Source organism: Camelus dromedarius, chromosome 2 (assembly GCF_036321535.1).
Source record: "Camelus dromedarius isolate mCamDro1 chromosome 2, mCamDro1.pat, whole genome shotgun sequence".
Classification (NCBI taxonomy): domain Eukaryota; kingdom Metazoa; phylum Chordata; class Mammalia; order Artiodactyla; family Camelidae; genus Camelus; species Camelus dromedarius.
In genome coordinates this window covers 116,749,235-116,758,420 of record NC_087437.1, presented here as the reverse complement: position 1 = coordinate 116,758,420, position 9,186 = coordinate 116,749,235, and positions in this window count along the sequence as shown.

Sequence of the window (9,186 nt, the reverse complement as noted above, 5' to 3'; positions counted from 1 at the left end):
TGCTTTATTTGGGCCCATTTATTTCCTTAAATCACATCTTGCTCTGCTGACATCTCTCAGGCCACCTGTAGGCTCAGAACTTCCTCGTCTATCCCCTGGGACTCTGCCGTGACAGGCTGGTCCCCATCCCCTTAGCAAAGAGGGAAATGACAGAATCCTCTGAGGCCAGTCTGAGGGCTCTGACTCATAACAGGGCGCAAGAGCCCCGGGGGACAGCGGTGAAGTTGGGCCTCGGGCCCCTCCCCGGGGAAGTCAGAGCCCTTTCACGGCGCCAGAGCCAGCCCTGCAGCTGCCAGTGATGGTTGGTTTTTAAAAAGGGCCTGAAATGGGATCACACATGATCGCATCATGATATTCTCTCCAGCACCAAGCCGGCCCTAACAAGAGAGAAGCGGAGTTAAAATACTGCCCCAGAAAGAAGTACAGGATATGTCAAAGCTTCAGAGAAACTGGGGTCAGTGGAGGAGGGGGCAGGGCAGCGGCAGTTGCCTTTGTGATCAGCCTTGCGTGAGTGCTGGAAAATTTAAACTCCATGCATCTAATGCAGCAATAAAGAGTAAAAGTCACTGTCTGGCTCAATCCACAGCTAATAAATCAAAATCTAGGTGGATCCCTGGACCTAGTATTTTAGTATATTTGTCCTTGTGTCCCCAAGGTGATTGGATACAGAGCCAGGGTGGGGACCACTGGGTCCTCACAACCATGATGTCACCACGATTTCTTCTACTCCAGGGGTATATCTCTGAGTTATCTCCCCACCAGGGTGTGAGGGGACAGGAGGCAGACCATGCTGGTCTTCTGCGTCTTGTCCACATCGGTTTTGTACATTGTCAAGGCCTGTCCCAAGGCCACCTTCACTAAATGCTCGCACAATGGACGTGTGAACACTGGACACGTGACAAAGGGTAGGAGTCTGTGAATTTCCTCGCTGCTCTTCACCAGACACAAGGCTTCCCCCTGCCCTCCGACACTGGCTTGGTCCCGATGAATTCTTTTCCCACGTCTGCAAAGGGGAAGAAAATGAGGAACTGTTGGAAGTCTGTCTAAGCCTTAACGGCTTAATTGAAAACAATCTTATTTTGATATAACTTCCCTAAACATAGGAATTTCAGTTATAAGAACAAATCCCAAGAACAATCAATGTTTGGACCAAATATGCTTTACATATGCTACAAATATTTATTCTATGGTTACTTGTGATAGCAGAAACCTGGAAACAGCACCTACATCCAAACGTCCAAACACAAAGGGAAGCTTCAGTAACTCAGAGGTAGATTCAGGGTGATGATGTGTGAGCATGGAGGGTAGAGGAGAGGATTTGGGGAGGGGGCATATGATTAGATACAGCTTATTTTCTGTGAATTTTTGTTTTGAGCAGTAGATTAAAAGGTGTTTATTACATTACTAAAAATACATACGTACGTACATGAGACATACCTGCCATGCATGGACCAGTGATAAAATTATGCCATGAACTAAAGAATGTAATTTATCTAATTCAGAGGACTGGACAAACAAGCAAAAGAAATAGATTGCTGGATAGATAGGTAAGAGAAGGATAGAGAGATGTGACTATCAATACACAAACTCATATACACATATAAGTGTATATGTGTTTATATACACAGATTTTATCATATAGCATGGGAAAATAAAAATTTTTAAAATACCTTTTCCAATATCATCCAAAAACATGAAAAACATAGAAATAACTTAACAGAAGGTATGTATGACCTCTACTGTGAAAATTGTAAAGTGATACTGAGAGATATAAAAGAAAACCTGCATAAGCGGAAATAGACACAGCGTTTAAGGTTTAGTGGACAACACTTTATGATGTCAGTTCTCTCTAAATTCACCCATAGCTGCAACGCAATCCCAACCTAAACCCAAGCAGGTTTTTAAAAATTAAAGTTGACAAGCTGAGCCTAAAATTTATACAGAAATTCAAAGACCTAAAATAGCCAACACAATCTTTAAGTAAAAAAACAAATTTGGAGGAATTAACACATTTTAAACTGACTTCAAGATTTAATACAAAGCTACCATTTTACATCAGCACCGTCCTAGTTAAAGAATAGATAAAAATAAGTCAATGGAACCAAATAGAGGTTCCAGAAATAAATCAAACATATATGGTATAATATTTTTTTCAACAGAGATGTCAAAGTAATTCAAAGGAAAAAACAACTTTTTTTCCAAAAAAAGTAGAGACAAGTGGATGTAAAGGAATACAGACCTCAACCCCCACTTCACATCATACACGGAAGTTACTCCAGGAGAGAACTGGACCTAATCATAACAACTAAAGCTGTAAAGCTTCTAGAAGAAAACCTAGGAGAGTAACTGACTTCTTGACTTTGGGGGTGGACATAACTTTACTAGAGAAAGCAAGCATCCGCAGAAACCACTCAATGTTAAAAAAAAAAAAATTCCCTGTGATAAACTGAATGTCATCGAAATGAAAACTTCTGCTCATCCAATAGACATTATTAATACACTAAACAGAAAATCCACAGACCAGGAAAAGATAGTCCTAGAAGTCTGTTGAGGGACTTCTGCCAACAATGATTTTTTAAAATTACTGCAGCTCAATAATAAAAATGCAAACAACTCAATTTAAAAGTGGGCAAAAGTCAGAATACCAATGGCACTTTTCATAGAAGTAGAACAAGTAATTCTAAAATTTGTATGGAATCACAAAAGACCTCAAATAGTCAAAGTCATTGGGAGAAAGAAGAGTAATGCTGTTGGTATCAGGGTTCCTGATTTTTCACTATACTGCACTGCAGGTCTGCAGCGGACAAAACAGACCAGCACTGGTACAAAGACACGGAGGTCAATGGAACAGAACACGGAAATAAACCCATGCTTATATGGCCAGTTAATCTATAACAAAGGCAGTGAGAGAATAGAATGGAGAAACTAGAGCATCTTCAATAAACGGTGTTGAGAAAACTGGACAGCTGCCTGCAAAAGAATGAAACTGAACCACCGTCTTACACCATGTACAAAAATAAACTCAAATGGTTTAAAGACTTAATAAGACCCCGAACCATAAAACTCCTAGGAGAAAACATAGGCAGTAAACTCTTTGAACTTGGTCTTAGTAATATTTTTTGGATCTGTCTCCTCAGGCAAGGTCAACAAAAGCCAAAAAAAAAAAAAAAAAAAAAATCAAAAACAAAAACAAAAAAACGAGCAAAGAAACCTCCAAGAAACAAATGGAACTACGTCAAACTAAAAAGATTTTGCACAGTGTAGGAAATCATCAACAAAACAAAAAAGCAACCCAATGAATGGGAGAAGATATTTGCAAACGATATACCCAAAAGGAGCCAATATTCATAATTATCAGAGACTGCAAAGCTACAGTGAGATATCACCTCACACCTGTCAGAACAGCTATCATCAAAAAGAACACAAATCACAAGTGTTAGTTAAGGATGTGGAGAAAGGGGAACCCTTGTGCACTGCTAGTGGGAATGGAAATTGATGCAGCCACTATGGAAAATGGTGTGGAGGTTACTCAAAAAATTAAAAATAGATCTAGGATAGGATTTAGCAATTCCACTTCTGGGTATTTACCTAAAGAAAACAAAAACACTAATTCAAAATATAAATGCACCCTTATGTTCACTGCAGATAATTTAAAATAGCCAAGATATGGAAGCAACCTACGTGCCCATCAATAGATGAAAGAATAAAGAAGATGTGGTATATATACATACAAGGAAATATGACTCAGTTATAAAAGAGAATGACATCTTGCCATCTGCGACAACACAGATGGAGCTAGAGAATATTATGCTAAGTGAAGTCAGACAAAGACAAATACTATGTGATTTCACTTAGATGCAAAAATTTAAAAGAAAGAAAGAAAGAAACAGAAAGAGATTTATAGATACAGAGAAAAAAACTGGTGGCCACCACAGGGGAGGGGGTGGTCAGGGATTGGGCAAAATAGGTGAAGGGGATTAAGAAGTAAAACTTCCAGTTATAAAATAAATAAATCATGGGAATGTAATATACAACATGAAAGATGGCCAACATAAGGAATATAGTAATACATTTGTATGATGACAGATTGTTACTAGACTTATCATGGTGATCATTTTATAACATATTTAAATGTTGAATCACCTGTTGTACATTTGAAACTAACGTAATATTGTATGTCAACTAGATTTCAACAACAAAATAAGTAATTAATTAAAATGGGCAAAAGACATGAAGAGACACATTGCCAGACAAGATATACGGCCAGTATGGATGTGAGAAGACTTTCGACACCATTACTCATCAAGGAAAGGCAGATAAAAAACCCCTCTGATATACTACTATACCCCTGTTAGAATAGCTGAAGTGAAAAAACATTGGCCAGATGAAGAATTGCAGAGTATGTGGAGCGGCCGGAACATTCACTCATTTCTGTTGGGAGTGTAAAATGATACAGCCACTTTGGAAAACTGATTGGAAGTTTCCTAAAACCACAAACATACATCAACCCTATGATGTTCAAGTCAATAACCAGAAACATGAAAACACAAGTTCATGAAGAGCCCTGCAAAAAAAATGTTGATAGCATCGTTATTCATATTAGCCCCAAACCAAAAACAGCCTCCATGCTTATGTACTTGGGATGGATAATCAAATTATAGTATATCCAGACAGTGGTCAACAACAACAAAAAATGGGCCAGATCTCTGAAACACATGACATCGTGGATGAATTGCAAAAGCATCGATCTGAGTGAGAGAAGCAGACACAGGAAGAGAGCATAGTGTATGCAGACATTTATGAAGGTCTAGATCAGGCAAAACTAATTTGTAGCAACAGAAATGAGAACAGGGGTTATTTCTAGGATAGTGAAAATTGATCTGAAAGGGGACAGAGGAACTTTCTGGATTATGGAGAACATTTTAAAATGACATTTATTGTTTTCTTTCTAGTTTTACAAGCAATACCTGCTCACTGCCGACAACTAGAAATACATAAAAGTGTAAAGTAAAAAATTAACAATCACCTATATCCCCCACCCTTATCATTATCATTTCCTCCCAGTATCTGCATATTTCTTGTTTTTTCCTTCCAGCTTTACTGAGATGTAATTGGCATACAATATTGTGTAAGTTTAAGGTACACACCATAATGATTTGACTTATATACGTCATGAGATGATTATCACAGTTAGTTCAGTGAACATCCATCATCTCAGACAGACACAAAATTTAAGAAATAGAATTTTTTTTTTTTCCTTGTGATGAGAACCCTTAGGATTTAGTCTCTTAACAGTTTTCACGTCTATCCTACAGAAGCATTCACTGTGTTTATCTTTTTAGACAACACATCTCTAATACTGCTCGATCTTACAACTGGAAGTTTGTACCTTTTGACTGCCTTCATCCAGTTCCCCTTCCCCCCACACCCCTGATAACCACAAATCTGATCTCATTTTCCGTGGCGTTTTTTTTTTGTTTGTTTTAGAAGTATCATTGACCTACAATGCTACGCTAGTTCCTGTTACACAACATAGTGATTCAAGATTTCTGTACATTTCAACATAATCGCCACGATAAGTTTAATTATCGTCTGTCACCAAATACATTACATAATTATTGACTATATTCCCCACACTGTACATTTCATACCTGTGACTCAATTATTTTGCAACTGGAATTTTGTACCTCTTAATCTCCCTTAGCTGTTTCTCTCCTTTCCTCACCCTCCCCCGCTCTGATAACCTTCTGTTTGTACTCTATCTACAACTCTGTTTCTGCTTTGTTATTTTGTTTGTTGTTATTTGGATTCCATATATAAATAAATTCATACGGTATTTGTCCTTCTCGCTCTGACTTATTTCATTTAGCATAATATCCTCTAGATGTATCCGTATTGTTGCAAATGGCAAGGTTTTCATTATTTTTTATGGCTGAGTTATATTCTGTTGTATATATGTGTGTGTGTAAATATACATATACATGTATCTCACATCTTCTTTATTTCCTCTTTTGATAGGCACTTTGGTTGCTTCCATATCTTGGCTATTGTAAATAATGCTGCAATGAACATAGGGGAGCATTCATTTTTTTTTTAATTAGTGTTTTTGTTTTCTTCAGATAAATACTGAGGAGTGGAATTACTGGATAATATGGTAGTTCTATTTTTTTAATTTTTTAAATTGAAGTATAGTCAGTTTGCAATGTTGTGTCAATTTCTGGTGTACAGCACAATGCTTCAGTCATACATGGCTATACATATATTCACTTTCATATTCTTTTTCACTGTAAGCTACTATAAGATATTGACTATGGTTCCCTGTGCTATCACTCATATGTGGAATCTAAAAAATAAAAAGACAAATGAACTTATTTATAAAACAGAAACAGACTCACAGACATAGAAAACAAATTTATGGTTAATGGGGGGAAGGGGGTGGGAAGGGACAAATTGGGAGTTTGAGATTTGCAGATACTGACTGGTATATATAAAATAGATAAACAAGTTTACACTCTATTTTTAATTTTTTGAGGAATCTCCACACCATTTTTCATAGTGAACCATTTTGCATTGCCGCCAACAGTGCGCAAGGGTTCCCTCTGCTCCACATCCTCACCGGCACTTGTGATTTGTTGTCTTTTTGATGACAGCCATTCTGACAGGTGTAAGCTGATATCTCATTGTGGTTTTGACTTGCATTTCCCTGATGATTAGTGATATTGAGCATCTTTTCATGTGCCTGTTGGCCATTTGTATGTCTTCTTTGCAAAATACATAATTACCTTCTCTGTCCATTGTTTAATTAGATTTTTATATTGAATTCTATAAGTTCTTTATATATTTTGTGTATTAACCCCTTAGCGGACATATTTACAAATATCTTCTCCCATTAAATAGGTTGCCTTTTTGTTTTGTTGATGGTTTCCTTTCCTGAGCAAAAACTTTTTAATTTGATTTGGTCCCATTCGTTTATTTTTCCCTTTGTTGCCCCTGACTGAGGAGACAGATCCAAAAAAATATTGCTGAGATCAATGTTTTCTATGTAGAGTTTTACGGCATCAAGCCTGACATTTAAGTCTTTAATCCATTTTGATCTTATTTTTGTGTCTGGTGTGAGAGATGATCTAATTTTTTTCTTCCACGTGTGGCTGTCCAGTTTTCCCAACACCGCTTATTAAAAGAGACTGTCTTTTCTACATTGTATATTCTCGCATCTTTCGTCACGGATTAATTGACCAAATGTGTGTTGGTTTTTTGCTGGGCTTCCTGTTCTGTTCCATTGATCTACGCGTCTGTTTTGTTTTGTTTTTTTGCCAGGACCATAGTGTTTTTATTTGTAGTACAGTTTGAAATCTGGAAGCACCATACCACCAACTTTGTTTTTTGTTTTGTTTTTGTTTCTTTCTAAAGATCGCTTTGGCTATTCAGAGTCACTTACGATTTCATACAAATTTTAAGATGATTTGTTTTAGTTCCATGAAAAATGCCGTTGGTATTTTGATAGGGATTGCATTGAATCTGTAGATTGCTTTAGGTATTATGGACATTTAACCACGTTAATTCTTCTGATCCGTGAACATGGGATATCTTTCCATTTATTTATGTTGTCTTCAATTTTTTTCTTCTATGTTTCATAGTTCACAAGGTACAAGTTTTTCACCTCCTTGGTTAATTTATTCCTAGGTATTTTATTCTCTTTGATTCAGTTGTAAGTGAGATTGTGTTCTTGATTTCTCTTTCTGATAGTTCATTACAAGTGTTTAGAAATGCAAGAAAGTTCTGTATAGTAATTTCATGTATTGCAACTTCACTGAATTCCTTTCTTAGTTCTAATAGTCTTCTGGTTGCATCTTTTGAGGTTTCTACATATAGTATCATGTCATCTGAAAATAGTGACAGACGTGACTCCGTGACTCCCTTTCCAATTCAGACAACATATCTCTTTTTCTTGTCTGATCACTGTGGCTAGGACTTCCAATACTATGTTAAATAGAAGCGCTGAGAGTGAGCATCCTTGTATTGTCCCTGACCTCACAGGAAAAGTTTTTAGCTTTTCACCATTGAGTATGATCTTAGCTGTTTCATCATAAATGGCCTTTGTTATGTTGAGGATTTGATAATCAAGGTATGCTGTCTTCACAGAATGAGTTTGCAAGTATTTCCTCCTCTTCAATTTTTTGGATTAGTTTGAGAAGAAAAGACATTAATTCTCCTTTAAATGTTTGTTAGAATTCGCCTGTGAAGCTGTCTGGTCTTGGACTTTTGTTTGTTGGTTTTTTTTTTTTTTTTTTTTTTACTGATTCAATTTCTTCTTTCTTTCTTTTTTTTAATCTTTATTTTATTTTAAATTTATTTATTAATTTTTTATTTTGGGGGGATGTAATTAGTTTTATTTATTTATTTATTTTTAGAGGGGGTCCTGGGGATTGAACCCAGGACCTTGTGTGTGCTAAGCATGCACTCTACCCCTTGAGCTATACCCTCCCCCCTTGATTCAATTTCATTAGTTATCAGTCTTTTTAGATTCTCTATTTCTTCCTGATTCAGTCTTGGAAGACTGTATGTTTCTAGGAATTTATTAATTTCTTCATGGGCGTCCAATTTGTTGGCATGTAATTGTTCTTAGTATTCTTTTATGATTGTATTTCTGTGATACGCATTCTAATTTCTCTTCTTTTATATCTAATTTTATTTATTTTGGCCCTCTTTCATTTTTTTCTTAATTATATAAGCCTTTCTCTGTCTTTTGTTACAGACTTTTTTTTTAAGTCCATTTTGTCCGACAAGAGTATTATTACTCCAACTTTATTTTGGTTTCCATTTGTATGGAATGTTCTCTTTCCATCTCTTCACTTTCAGTCTGTATGTCTTTAGTTTTGAAGTGAGTCTTTCATAGGCAGCATATAGATTGGCCTTTAAAAAAAAACCCATTCAACCATCCTGTGTCTTTTGATTGGAGAATTTAGTTCATTTACACTTAACATTTAAAGTGATTGTTGATAGATATGTATTTATTTCCATTTTGTTACTTGTTTTCTATTTGGTTTGTTTGTCTGCTTTGTAGTTCTTCTCTTTTGTCTTCTTTTAGTTTCTTCCCTTGTAGTTTGACAATTTTCTTTTTAGTGTTATGTTTGGGTTCCTTTCTACTTCTTTTTTTATGTATTTATTGTAGGTTTTTGGTTTGCA